The sequence below is a fragment of the Neofelis nebulosa genome, chromosome 2, assembly GCF_028018385.1.
Source record: "Neofelis nebulosa isolate mNeoNeb1 chromosome 2, mNeoNeb1.pri, whole genome shotgun sequence".
Lineage (NCBI taxonomy): Eukaryota > Metazoa > Chordata > Mammalia > Carnivora > Felidae > Neofelis > Neofelis nebulosa.
The window spans coordinates 194,111,777-194,124,656 of record NC_080783.1 but is presented as its reverse complement, the minus strand read 5'-3'; the positions used below and the strand labels follow the sequence as shown (position 1 = coordinate 194,124,656).

Sequence of the window (12,880 nt, the reverse complement as noted above, 5' to 3'; positions counted from 1 at the left end):
TGGCATACAAGCAGTTCCCAGGTCCTGTCACGCTGACCTCCTTAAGAGACCTGACTGACGCCCTTCCTCCTCCTCCAACATCTCCTGGGAACCTTCTCTGACCTTCTAGAGAAGCAGGGCCCTTATCATATGCTTTTCTGCTTCTCTGCTCTTCTCCTGGGCAGCACTTAATTACATTTGCAATGAAATAAATCATCATATATTTACTTTTTTTAGTATCTGTATTTCTGCTAGACCGTGAGGGCAGGGGCTGTTTCTGTCCTGACTGTCTGTGTATCCCCAGTACCTGGGATAACTGGTATATAGAAATACGTACGGAGGGCATGGGCAGTAACGGGGAGGGGTTAGAGACTGGGGAGTGGTGGGGCCAGTGCCCTGGTGTTCGGCACCTGCTCAGAAGAGCACTTAGTACGCTCGGGTGCAGAGCCCTGAAACTCTTTGCCCGGGCTCCCCCCGCACATTTCTGAAAACAGCGGCCGCTGAGGCTTTTGTTCTATGACAGGAGGCGAAGCAGCTACAAGGTCCTTAATCACCTCTCCACAAACATGGGGGAAGCCTCATTAATCCCAGTGAGCGGATGATCTATTGTTTCCAGCTCAGGTCTCCGGTGGATCGGCCTTCCTCTGCAGAGGCGGGAACCCCATGCACGCACAGGGGCCGCCCATCCCCTTCTCTCCTGTGCTTGACCTGCCAAGACTTGGTGATGGGACCCCTGGTGGGGCTCTTGGCCCAGGTGAGCCACGGACTGAGTCCAGGACCAGTCCTCCACGGTGACCATTGCTCCCCTACCCCATGGGCAAAGTTGAAAAGCTGCATTATGTCCTGTGCTGCGGGGAAAGCGGCACTCAACGCGCTGTTGGCGGAGGTAGGTGTGCGTGTGTGTGTGTGTGTGTGTGTGTGTGTGTGTGCGGGTGTGCATGTGTATGCGTGCCATCTGGTAGCATGGGTGGTTAAACTCAACTCTGGAGCCAGACCGAGTTAAAATCCCAACACTGGTACTCGGAAGCTACGTGAGCTTGGACAAGTCCCCTGTCATGTGCGTGCCTCTGTGTTCTCATCTGTAGAGTAGGGATAATAGGGGCGTCTCCTCATAGGGCTCTTGTGAGAGCAGGTAAGCTGACGTGTGTAAAGACTAGGTTTAGGTCCTCCTCGATCGGAACCGAAACCCTGCAAAAGCCCTATTCCTTCTCCTCACCCCAAACCTCAGGGCGAGGGTTGCTATGGAAAAGTGGGGTGTCACTGGCTTCTCCTCGGCCAGGGTTTTGGGTCCTTCTTGGAAGTGAGACTCTAAACTCCTCCTGGCTTTGCTTCTGACTTGTGTGAACCGGAGCCGTTTGCCTTTCCGTGAGGCTTCAGTTTCTCCACCTGCACAACAAAGGAGCTGGCCTAGAAGAGACACGAATTTTATTCCATATGCCACTTCGGGTCAGCTGGCGGCAGCCAGAGACCTGAGTTGAGAAGGATTCTGGAGCCACATTCAAGCTCTGTGGGAGAAAGTACCTGGGATTGATTAGTGATGTCGGCAGTGGACATCGGCAGTGGATGGGAGAGTGGGACATTTTGTACTTACCATCCCTAAGCTAGACGCTTAATTTCCAAGGGGTCCACCTTCTTGATCTAAAGGTGTTCAGTGCTGTGCATGTTCAAGATGAGAGTCATTAATAATCTAGACATACTCTAGGCATTAGTCCCAGGAAGCCGCTGTGCTTTAATAGTATTCAGGTTCAAGGGGGGGTGGAAAGGAGTCTTCTAAAGCTCTGTCCCATTTACCCATAAAGGTACTGGTGGTCACCAGGAAGGAGAGAGAGACTTTGGCTCCCGGGAGTGGAACCCACATGGGGTTGGGAAGCATGTGGGCAGGAAATAACTAGCCTGAGAGGGGCCAGGATAGTGAGCACCAGGGGGTCCCATGGAACATGCGCAGCACTGGGAGAGTTACCTGGGGCTGGAAGGGGCGGGGATAGACACTAAGAACAAGGGAGCCAAACTTACAAGTGTTCTTGGGGCTGGCTGTGCCCAGAGAGGGGCTGGTGGTTGGGCTGGGATAGAGGAGGCCCCTCTGGGAACTCCTTCCAGAGCACTCCAGCTCAAAGCCCTACCATATTGGCCTCTTTTTAACAGAGCTCTCTCCTGGACCTTGGAATTGGGAAGGCAGGGCCAGGAAGCCAAGGCCGAGAAGAACTCGCTGGGCTTGGGCTGCAGCCTTGAAATGGGAAGCTCCGAAAGCAGAGGGTTTTTTTTTTCTTCTGGAGCCTCCTTGGAAGCTTTGAGGTCATTATGGATTGCAAGGTATGGAAGAGGTGGGGACAGAAGAATGTGAATAAGAGCTCTATTCTTGGTGATGGAGGTTTTTTTGGAGGACATCTGTCACGGGCCCAAGGGTTTCCTAGCCTGCAGGCAATTTTAGAATCGATAAAGTTCATAAGCACAGAGCTCATCAACAATTAAGCTCGTGTAACCATCTCTCTCTTTATAAATTCACTGAAAGTTAGGAGAGCGAATTTTCATTGTTCTTTAAATTTATTGTCTGCTAACTCAATCAAGGTTCTTTTAGTAACTTAATTGTTTCTGGATTCAGGAGCTCCGAACTCAACAAAAGTGTCAGAAAATGAAGTTGATAGTTTAAAAAACTTTATTCTGTAGCCAGCAAGTACCCCTTCATATCTTTAGACAAGGAGCCATTTTCTGTACTTAGGCTCTAAACACACAAGCCCAGGGCACGGTCTATGGAGCTATGCAGCTGGGGTCACATATAGCTCTGGTAGTCAGACAGACCTGGGTTCAAGGTTCTTCCCTTGCCCTTCACTGCCACATGCAGGTTTGTGACCTTGGGCAAATAATATAGTCTACTTACACTTCAGTTTCTTTACCTGTAAAATGGGTCTAATAATACCTACCTTGCAAGGTTGTATGATTTAGTAAGGTACATAATTGTATTTAAAGCACGCGACAGAAGGCAGTCTGACACGTAGAAGGTGCTTAACAAATGGTAGCTATTATTATTTTTGGAGTAAATGCAAATTCACAGTAACATTTAGCTGCAGGAAAGCATGACTTCAGCCACTCATGCCGTAACACCTCGATACGATAACATAAATACAGGAGCACATAGCTACAGACTATAGCTATAGCCCTACTCACGATACAGAAGTTGCCACGTATCTGTGGTTTTGCTTTCTGCAGTTTTGGCTACCTGCGGTCAATTTGGGTTTGGAAGCAGACAGTCCTCCCTCCGACGTATCATCAGACGGTCAGCAGTAGCCTAACGCTATGCCACATGCCTGCATCGTTCACTCACTTCATCTGGTCACGTAGGCATCATATCATCTCACGTCAGCACAAGAAGAAGGGTGAGTATAGAAGGCTAAGATATTTTGAGAGCTACCACATTAACGTAACTTTTATTACACTATATTAGTATGATTGTTTTATTTCTAGTTATTGTTGTTAACCCCTTACTGTGCCTAATTTATAAATTCAACTGTATATATATTTCAGTGCTATCTGAAATTTCAGGCAACCCCTGGGGGTCTTGGGACGTATCCCTGTGGAGAAGTAGAGCCTACTGTATCAGAATCAGTTGCATGGTAACAGTAATAACTCATAACAGCAGTAACACACACAGCCACAGTTACATATACACATGATAACTCTCAGCCACACTAAGGTAGATACAGATAAATACAAATAAAGTAACAGAGCCAAAGTATCAACATGCCGTATCACACAATACAGTGATATGTGTGTGATGGTAATATATAGATACAGTAAAAATAAATACTGGAAGTTTCAGCTAAGGTAATATTCCCTCTAACAGATAGATAGCTACAAAATTACGTGGATCCCATAATATGGTTACAGCGTCTTATGGGAATTGTCATGGATAAGTACAAGGACAGGTGGACAGAGGAATGCACCGTTAAAGACCTATAGGAGCACTGATATAGACAGGTCGTGTTGCGTCCAGCGTTCTCTCTGCAGTGGGAGTTTTTACACTTTTTGAGCCGTATCTTTTCTAAGAATCTTACAAAAGCTATGGATACTCTTCTTAGAAAAAAAAAAACACACCTCCCTAAATGCACTTGTAAATGGCAAAATTTTGTACCCAGCTAGCCTTAGCTCTAGCCTGGTATTTAGGCACCCTGGATTCAAATACTTGAGAATCAGAGCAAGGAGAAATAATCTCTCAAGAGATCGGACTTCAGTTGACAGGCAGGGCACAATCCAGGCTGGTGCCTCGGTCTTCTTCCTGCTTACTGGACTCTGATCCGATTTGGCATTTAGGTGACCCAGACTCTCATTCTGCTGGGGCAAGCAGAAACCTATCTCTCTTTTTCTCTGATCATGGTTTCGATGCCCAGCTACTCTTGTTTGCTAATCTTACCTCTGCTGAGGCGATCAGCTTTGCCTGAGCAAAAGTCTCTTTTGACCAATGTCCTTTAAACCCCCAAAGGTCAGTCCCCAGTAGAGCACACATGGGCCGGTTGGGTCTTTTGTACAGGGATATTAACGGCTCCTGCAGCCTGGCTGCTGGTGGAAGAGGAATAACTACTTAGGGGCAGATGTTGGCCCCTGGAGCCAAGCTGATAGACTTCTTCCTAATCCTATTTCCCTGGACCAGTGTGGAGACCCAAGTCCTGACTTGCTTTATTAGTTAGCTACTGCTGCATAACAAAATATCCCCAAAGTTAGTTTAAAACAGCACATATTTATTATTGCTCATGGGCTTGCAGGTCAAGTGGATGGTTCTTCTGGTCTGGCCAGGTTTTAGCTGGACACGCCTGTGCATCTCTGGTCAAATGGCTGGTCTAGGATGGCCTTGATTGGAGGAAGTGGCCCAGTTGGGAGCTCTTTCCATGTGTCTCTCACATCCCTCCAGCAGGCTTATCACACGGCGGCATCAGGATTCTGAGCGGGACAGCAGGGTTGGGGGGTGAAGAGGGAGGAGAGGCAGAGAGAGACAGAGAGACAGAGACAGAGATGCAAGTCTCTTGAGGCCTGGGCTTAAAACTGGCGCCCTGCCTTAAAACTTCTGCTACATTCTTTTAGTCACAGCAAATCATAAGATTCAAGGAGTGAGGAAACAGGCTTCACTTCCTGATGGAGGGGCTGCTGAATTACATTGCAAGGGTGTTGATACAGAGAAGAGTAGAGGATGAGGGCTATTTTCGTAATCACTCAACCACACATGCTGTTTCAGGGGTCATTGCCGGGGCCTCTGCTGAGCCCTCATTTGGATCCTTGAGCAGAACCAGAACTGTGTTGTGGGGGGAGATTTCCAAGCCCGCATGCCTGATGCCTGGCTCCGTGTGGTCAGCGGGGCACAACGTCTGACCCTTAACCCTCACAAGCTCCTCTTCCTCTTGGCTAATTCGTCCAGGGTTACCCCACAGGGATCCCAAGTGGTGTCTCCACTGGCTTCCACCTGTGCCTTGCAGGATTTTCCTCAAACAATGAACTGGGCCACATTTCTCTCCTGGGAATTTGAAGTTGGGGTGCAGAGGTCTTGGGACAGTCAGTGGTGAGTGGACTCAGAGGGCTCACGGTGTGGTCCCAGGGTGGGGAGAGAAAGCAGGGAGACTCAGAGAGAAGCAGGGCGGAGACAGGCCAGCTGGGGCCAGAACGAAGGTGGAGGGAGAAGAGGCCAGGTCCCAGTTTCCATAAAACCTTGGTGAACTTTATCTTCTGTCCTTGAATCCAGGGGAACCTCTGTGTGTCTATACCGCAGTCCTCACTCTTGCTTAAGAAGGTCTGACAGGGGCTCTGTTCCTTTTAACCGGACACTGTTGATTATAGGACTCCTTTTGGGAGAGAGGGCAGGCCAGACATCTCAGCTTCCGTGGCAGGGTGCCCAACTGGAGAGCACCCAGCTGGGACACTCCGGCTCTCCCATGTATCCCTCCACACGTGCCAGTGCGTCTGGCATTGAGAGCTCAGCCATGAGAGCACTAGCTCTTTAGATCTAGCTTCTGCCCTAAATCAGAGAGATAATTGGTATCTGACAGAAGGGATAAGAAGGTCACTGACATTCGTTTCTGAACATACTAGAAGCTCGTAGGAAGAGGGCCACATCACTCATCACAGAGATGGTTTCTCTAAACTAGGTTTGAATGTTCTTCTTCCTTTTGCTTTCATATAGGGCTGATCAAGAAACAGACACCTGAAAAGGGTTTCTACACCTTCTTTTAAACTCTCATTGAAAGCACTGTCCTTTAAATATCTTCTATACAGAGTCCTATGAGGGTGATGAATTCCTTTATTTTTTATTTTTATTTATTTTTAATTTTTTTCAATATATGGAGTTTATTGTCAAATTGGTTTCCATACAACACCCAGTGCTCATCCCAAAAGGTGCCCTCCTCAATACCCATCACCCACCCTCCCCTCCCTCCCACCCCCATCAACCCTCAGGTCTCAGTTTTTAAGAGTCTCTTATGCTTTGGCTCTCTCCCACTCTAACCTCTTTTTTTTTTTCCCTTCCCCTCCCTCATGGGTTTCTGTTACGTTTCTCAGGATCCACATAAGAGTGAAACCATATGGTATCTGTCTTTCTCTGTATGGCTTATTTCACTTAGCATAACACTCTCCAGTTCCATCCATGTTGCTACAAAGGGCCATATTTCATTCTTTCTCATTGCCACGTAGTATTCCATCGTGTATATAAACCACAATTTCTTTATCCATTCATCAGTTGATGGACATTTAGGCTCTTTCCATAATTTGGCTATTGTTGAGAGTGCTGCTATAAACATTGGGGTACAAGTGCCCCTATGCATCAGTACTCCTGTATCCCTTGGATAAATTCCTAGCAGTGCTGTTGCTGGGTCATAGGGTAGGTCTATTTTTAATTTTCTGAGGAACCTCCACACTGCTTTCCAGAGTGGCTGCACCAATTTGCATTCCCACCAAGAGTGCAAGAGGGTTCCCGTTTCTCCACATCCTCTCCAGCATCTATAGTCTCCTGATTTGTTCATTTTGGCCACTCTGACTGGCGTGAGGTGATATCTGAGTGTGGTTTTGGTTTGTATTTCCCTGATAAGGAGCGACGTTGAACATCTTTTCATGTGCCTGTTGGCCATCCGGATGTCTTCTTTAGAGAAGTGTCTATTCATGTTTTCTGCCCATTTCTTCACTGGGTTATTTGTTTTTCGGGTGTGGAGTTTGGTGAGCTCTTTATAGATTTTGGATACTAGCCCTTTGTCCGATATGTCATTTGCAAATATCTTGATGAATTCCTTTAAAAATTCACTGATAGATACATGTCACGAAGAACATTTCACAAGAGAGACTTCTAAAATCTGATCTTTTCTCCTCTTGCCACGACTGCCAGGGAACTCACACTACTTGCAGACAGCTCCTGATGGTGCCCATGTCTCTCTGAAAGCATCCTCTGGCTGGGGGAGAATCAACGAAGGATGAGCCTTGATGAGCTTAGAATGGAGAGACTGCGGTCTCCAAGTGGGGGTTTCAACATGATCTTTTGGAAGTGGGAAGAAAATACCAGGGCTGCCGTGTATGTTAATTTATTTAAAAACAAGAGCCAAGTTCATCTTTCCTAACAGTTAACATATGGATTGACACGCTGGTGTCCCGTCATATGTCAGGCAGTCACGGGATACGAAACGGCCAAGGTAGACGGAGGGAGGAGTGGAGCTCCACAAGCAAGGGGGTTAGTGGTGTATTTGGCCTCCTCTGTCACTTCTGGTTCTATGTTTCCAGTTTATATGTGGTTGGTTGAGGGATCTATGGGTTATGCCATCGAGTTTGATTTTCAACTTTTTATTTGAAACTTTAAAAAAAAAATTTTTTTTTAATTTATTTTTGAAGGAGAGAGAGAGAGACAGAGCATGAGCGGGGGGAGGAGCAGAGAGAGAGGGAGACCCAGAATTCGAAGCAGGCTCTAGGCTCTATGCTGTCAGCACAGAGCCCGACGCGGGGTTCGAGCTCACGGACCGTGAGATCATGACCCGAGCCGAAGTCGGAAGCTTAAACGACTGAGCCACCCAGGCGCGCCTGAAACTTTTAATTGAAGTATAATCTATACACAGAAAAGTGTACAAGTCATGAGGATACAGGTCAATGGATCTTTGGGAAGTAAGCACATCCATATACACGGCACTCAGAGTAAGAAACATAACATAAAAAAAAAAGTAAAAGTACCAGCAGACCATTTTTATGCCTCCTTTTTTTTTTTTTTAATTTATTTACCATTTTTTTTAAAGTAGGCTCCAAGCCCAGCATAGAACCCAACATAGGGCTTGAACTTACGGCCCTGAAATCAAGACCTGAACTCAGAGCGGGAGTTGTACACCTAAGCGACTGAGCCACCCAGGCGCCCCTGTGCCTCCTTCTGGTCACTCGCTGCCCCTGGCGACCCCCATCCTGGTTTTAACAACTGCCTACTAGTTTTTCATGTGCTTTAACTTTGTGTAAATGAAACAACATATTCGAATTCTATTCAGCATCGCATTTGTGAGGCTTCTGCAGGTCGCATCGTTTGTATGTATTTTTGTTGATTTGCTTGTTGACTTCCGTTGCCAAGTTGTTTGGATAGTTCATTGGTTCTCCCTGCTGTATAACATTCCATCGCACACATATATCTATTCCCCCATTAACGGACGTTTCTGGTGATCCCAGTTTGGGCTGAAATGAGCAGGGCCGCCAAGAACACTTTGTGTACGTTCCTTTATGAGACAGCCCCATTCCAACGACAGCAACCCTCACGAAGTGGGCAGTGGCTTTACAATTTCCTGTAAAGACACCATGGATGGAAGATAATCCTCATGGATGCAAGCTCCAGCAAATGGCTAGAAGATGGCAAAGCCTGAGACTTCTCCACATAGGAGGGGTGGGTCAATAGCAATGGTTCAGTCAGCTCCCGTGTGACATTGGACAAAAAAGGAGGAAATCTGAAGAAGTCTCTGCTGGGTGGATCTCCACACCTGACGAGTAACGATGAGCCTTGACACCTTCGCTGACGAGGGTGTGAAGTGTCTGCAGTGAGCAAGTGTGGATGTCATCGGAGCCACAGCACCAGATATCTGTGAGCCTCTACTCGGCACAGGGCGGGATGGACTCCTTGGCCGGGTTGGAGTTGAGTGTGGCCATGTGACTTGTTTTGGCTATTGAAATCTGAGCAGACGTGACCTCCAAACAGAAGCCTTGAGTGCCGGTGTGCGATTGATCACGTTCTCTTTTCCTTTTGCCACAAGGGCTGAGAATATTCCGGAAGGAAGCGGCTTGGTCAGGCTGGATCCCAGAGCCCACAGCTGACCTGTGATGTGCCCGGACGTGCAACAAATCAGCACTGCTTTAAGCTACAGATGTTGGGAATGTTTGTTACCGTGTCGTAAGCTAACCTCTCCTTACTGCTACAGAAATAGGAAGACCCACAACCCAGAGACAAATCTGTCATTTCTTTTTTTCAGTGACGTCTAAAGTTATGAGATGCTCCCTCTGGTTCTTTACACAATGTTCTGCTACCTCGCGACACATATTTAGATGCTTCTTTTGAGATTTTCTCACTTAATCGTGAAAGTTTAAAAGCCACACACCATCAAGGAAATGCTTGTTCTCCCTCAGGCAAGATGGATGAAATAATCCAAAGAAACCAATCCACGGATGGACTAAAATGCATTCCTTTGTCAGCAAATGTGGCTGGAAGATGCAAAGAATATGCTGCCGTAGATGTGAAGTGACAAGTAACAGGTTGTATCCAGTGTGGGTGATCTGCTCTGAGTTGAAAGTACAGGAGTTCCTAATATGCCTCGGTCTGTGATGTGTGGTAGATTCGGGTTCAGTGATGAGATACACAAAGAGTTACTTCTTTTTTTTAATTTTTAAATTTTTTTTAATGTTTATTTTTGAGACAGAGAGAGACAGAGCATGAACGGGGGAGGGTCAGAGAGAGAGGGAGACACAGAATCCGAAGCAGGCTCCAGGCTCCCTGCTGTCAGCACAGAGCCCGACGCGGGGCGCGAACCCATGAACCGTGAGATCACGACCTGAGCCGAAGTCGGATGCTTAACCTACTGAGCCACCCAGGCGCCCCGAGTTACTTCTTTTTTTAAAAGAGGCGTACCAAGGAGATATCATTTCAATAACCAACGACTGTTTCGGGGTGCCTGGGTGGCTCATCTGGTGGGGTGTCTGACTCTTGATTTCAGCTCAGGTCATGATCCCAGGGTTGTGGGATCGAGCCCTGCACTGGGATCCGTGTTGAGTGTGGAGCCTATTTGGGACTCTCTCTCCCTCCCTCTCTCTCTCTCTCTCTCTCCCCCTGCCCCACTCATGCTCTCCCTCTCTCTAAAACAATTTAAATAATAAAAGCACTGTTTTAAGGGAAAACATTATAAATATAACTGATAGAGTGGATGCTTTAATTGCAAAACATGATTCCAGAATAAAGTTACAGAGATTTGCTCCGAACATGCAAGTGACTCAAAGGCTCGCTGTTGAAGCAAAGAAGTCCGAGGCCAGAAGTGCACAAAATGATAAAGGACGCCGTTGATGTGGCTCATGTTATAAAAAGATCTTTAATATATAGTAGAATCCTCATAGTGTTTTGCAACGAGGGCATAGAGATTTGATTATTTTGTAATGAGATACAGAGATTTGATGGTTATCTTGTGGCAAAATACTTTAATGAGATGGGGAACTTCAAGATGAGTTATGCATTTTTCTTCTATAGAAAAAGAAGTGTTTCAAACTTGCCTACTATTTTTGTAATGACAACCGGCTGTCAATACTATGTGATACAACCAAAAATGTTAAAATAAACTTTAAAATTTGAAATTATTTTAAATTTACGGCACAGTTTCAAAGATAGTAAGTACAGAGCATCCTTGCATACTATTTTCCGGGTCTCCTATAATATAACTTCTTACAGAACCAAGGTACATTTGTTAAAACTAAAAAATTAACACTGATACATGACTATTAACAAAACGCCAGACTTTACTTGGATTTCACCAGTTTGTCCACTAATGTCTTTTTTCTGTTCTAGACTCCAATCCGGGATACTACATTGCTTTTGGGTAACAAATATTAAAAAAAAATTTTTTTTCTTTTTTTTACATTTTTATTTATTTTTGAGAGACGGAGAGAGACAGAGTGCAAGTGGGGAAGGGGCAGAGAGAGAATGAGACACAGAATCTGAAGCTGGCTCCAGGCTCCGAGCTGTCAGCACAGAGCCCAACGCGGGGCTTGAACTCATGAACCATGAGATCATGACCTGAGTCAAAGTTGGACGCTTAACCGACTGAGCCACTCAGGCGCCGCCCCCCCCCCCAAATTTTTTTTAATGTTTATTTATTTTTGAGAAAGAGAGAGACGGTGGGGGAGAGAGTGGGGGAGGGGCAGAGAGAGAGGGAGACACAGAATCCGAAGCAGGCTCCAGGTTCCAAACTGTCAGCACAGAGCCCAACGCGGGACTCGAACCCACGAGACAGGAGATCATGACCTGAGTTGAAGTTGGACACTCACCCGACTGAGCCACCCAGGCACCCCTTGGGTAACAGATATTTTGAAAGTAACGTGTGTGTGCGCGCACACACACACACACACACACACACACGTTTTGTTTGTCCTCACAGGGCCTTCTCTTCTCTCTGTTTATGTGTCTTCTCTTTGACTTTTTTTTTTTAAGAGAAAGCATGAGAATGTTTATTTTTTATTTTTTATTGTTTTATCATTTTATTTTAGAGAGAGAGCATGAGTGGGGAAGAGAGGCAGAGTGGGGGAGAGAGAGAAAGAGGGAGAATCCCAAGCAGGCTCTACACTCAGTGTGGAACCTGCCGAGGGGCTGGATCCCATGACTGTGGGATCATGACCTGGGCTGAAATCAAGAGTCAGATGCTCAACCAACTGAGCCACCCAGGTGCCCCTCTTCTGCCTCTTGTAAGGACACCTATCATTGGATTTAGAGTCCATCCAGCAATCCAGGATGGTCTCACCTCAAGATCCTTAGCTTAATTACATCTGCAAAGACCTTTTGTTTGCTATGCAAACAATGATTGGAAGGTAAACTGCTTCCTGGAAGAAACTCATGCTATGGAGAGAGCATTTAAAAAACATTCGCAAATATTTCCATTGTTCTGTGATTTGGGGGATAGAAAATGATGTACCTACATCACGTGTAGCAACTCTCCCGTGTATGTAAACTTTAAAAACTTGGAAACGGAATTTTCAAACCTGTTTAAAAAAAAAATCCTTTGAACACGGTGTTTCAGAACCTATTTGCTAAAAATATAAAAATGTAACACCTTTTGATTAGTTTGCAAGAGCCGCTGATTGACATCAGGGAAACTGGAAATTTGCTTGCTGAATTTCAACAAAAACCTTTGCATAATTGGTAGATGAGAATGAAAAATAATGGTAAGGGTTTAGTAAGCACAGCCAGGATTGCTGTTTTCCCACTTGGATCAATGCATCTTTGCATGGTATCTGGTTTTTCCCCCCAGCCACAACAGCAATTAAAATCAAGTATCACAATGATCTGAATTAAGAACCAGGCTTTGAGCTGCTTTTCATAAAGCTTTGCCTTTGAAAAATGAAACATTCCCAGGGCGCCTGGGTGGCTCAGTTGGTTGAGCGTCCGACTTCGGCTCAGGTCGTGGTCTCACGGTTCATGAGTTCGAGCCCCGGGTCTGGCTCTGTGCTGACAGCTCAGAGCCTGGAGCCAGCTCTGTGTCTCCGTCTCTCTCTGGCCCTCCCCTGCTCACGCTCTGTCTCTTTCTGTCTCTCAAAAATAAATAAATGGTAAAAAAAATTTTTTTTAATTAAAAAAAAAGAACTGGTTGGGGTGACTGGATAAAGCAGTTTGGGATAGTGATAGCCATGGAACCAGCCCCTGGGGATGCTGAGAAGCGAGTAGCTCTGT

At 46.1% G+C, this 12,880-nt stretch overlaps 1 long non-coding RNA gene across 1 annotated transcript; it reads left to right on the top strand.

The window, feature by feature from the left end:
* The first annotated feature begins 554 nt into the window (after positions 1–554).
* LOC131505016 (uncharacterized) lies at positions 555–9,257 on the top strand. Its single transcript, XR_009258241.1, has 3 exons — positions 555–865; positions 2,122–2,289; positions 7,828–9,257. It is a non-coding gene; the product is annotated as an uncharacterized LOC131505016 (long non-coding RNA).
* Positions 9,258–12,880: the final 3,623 nt, after the last annotated feature.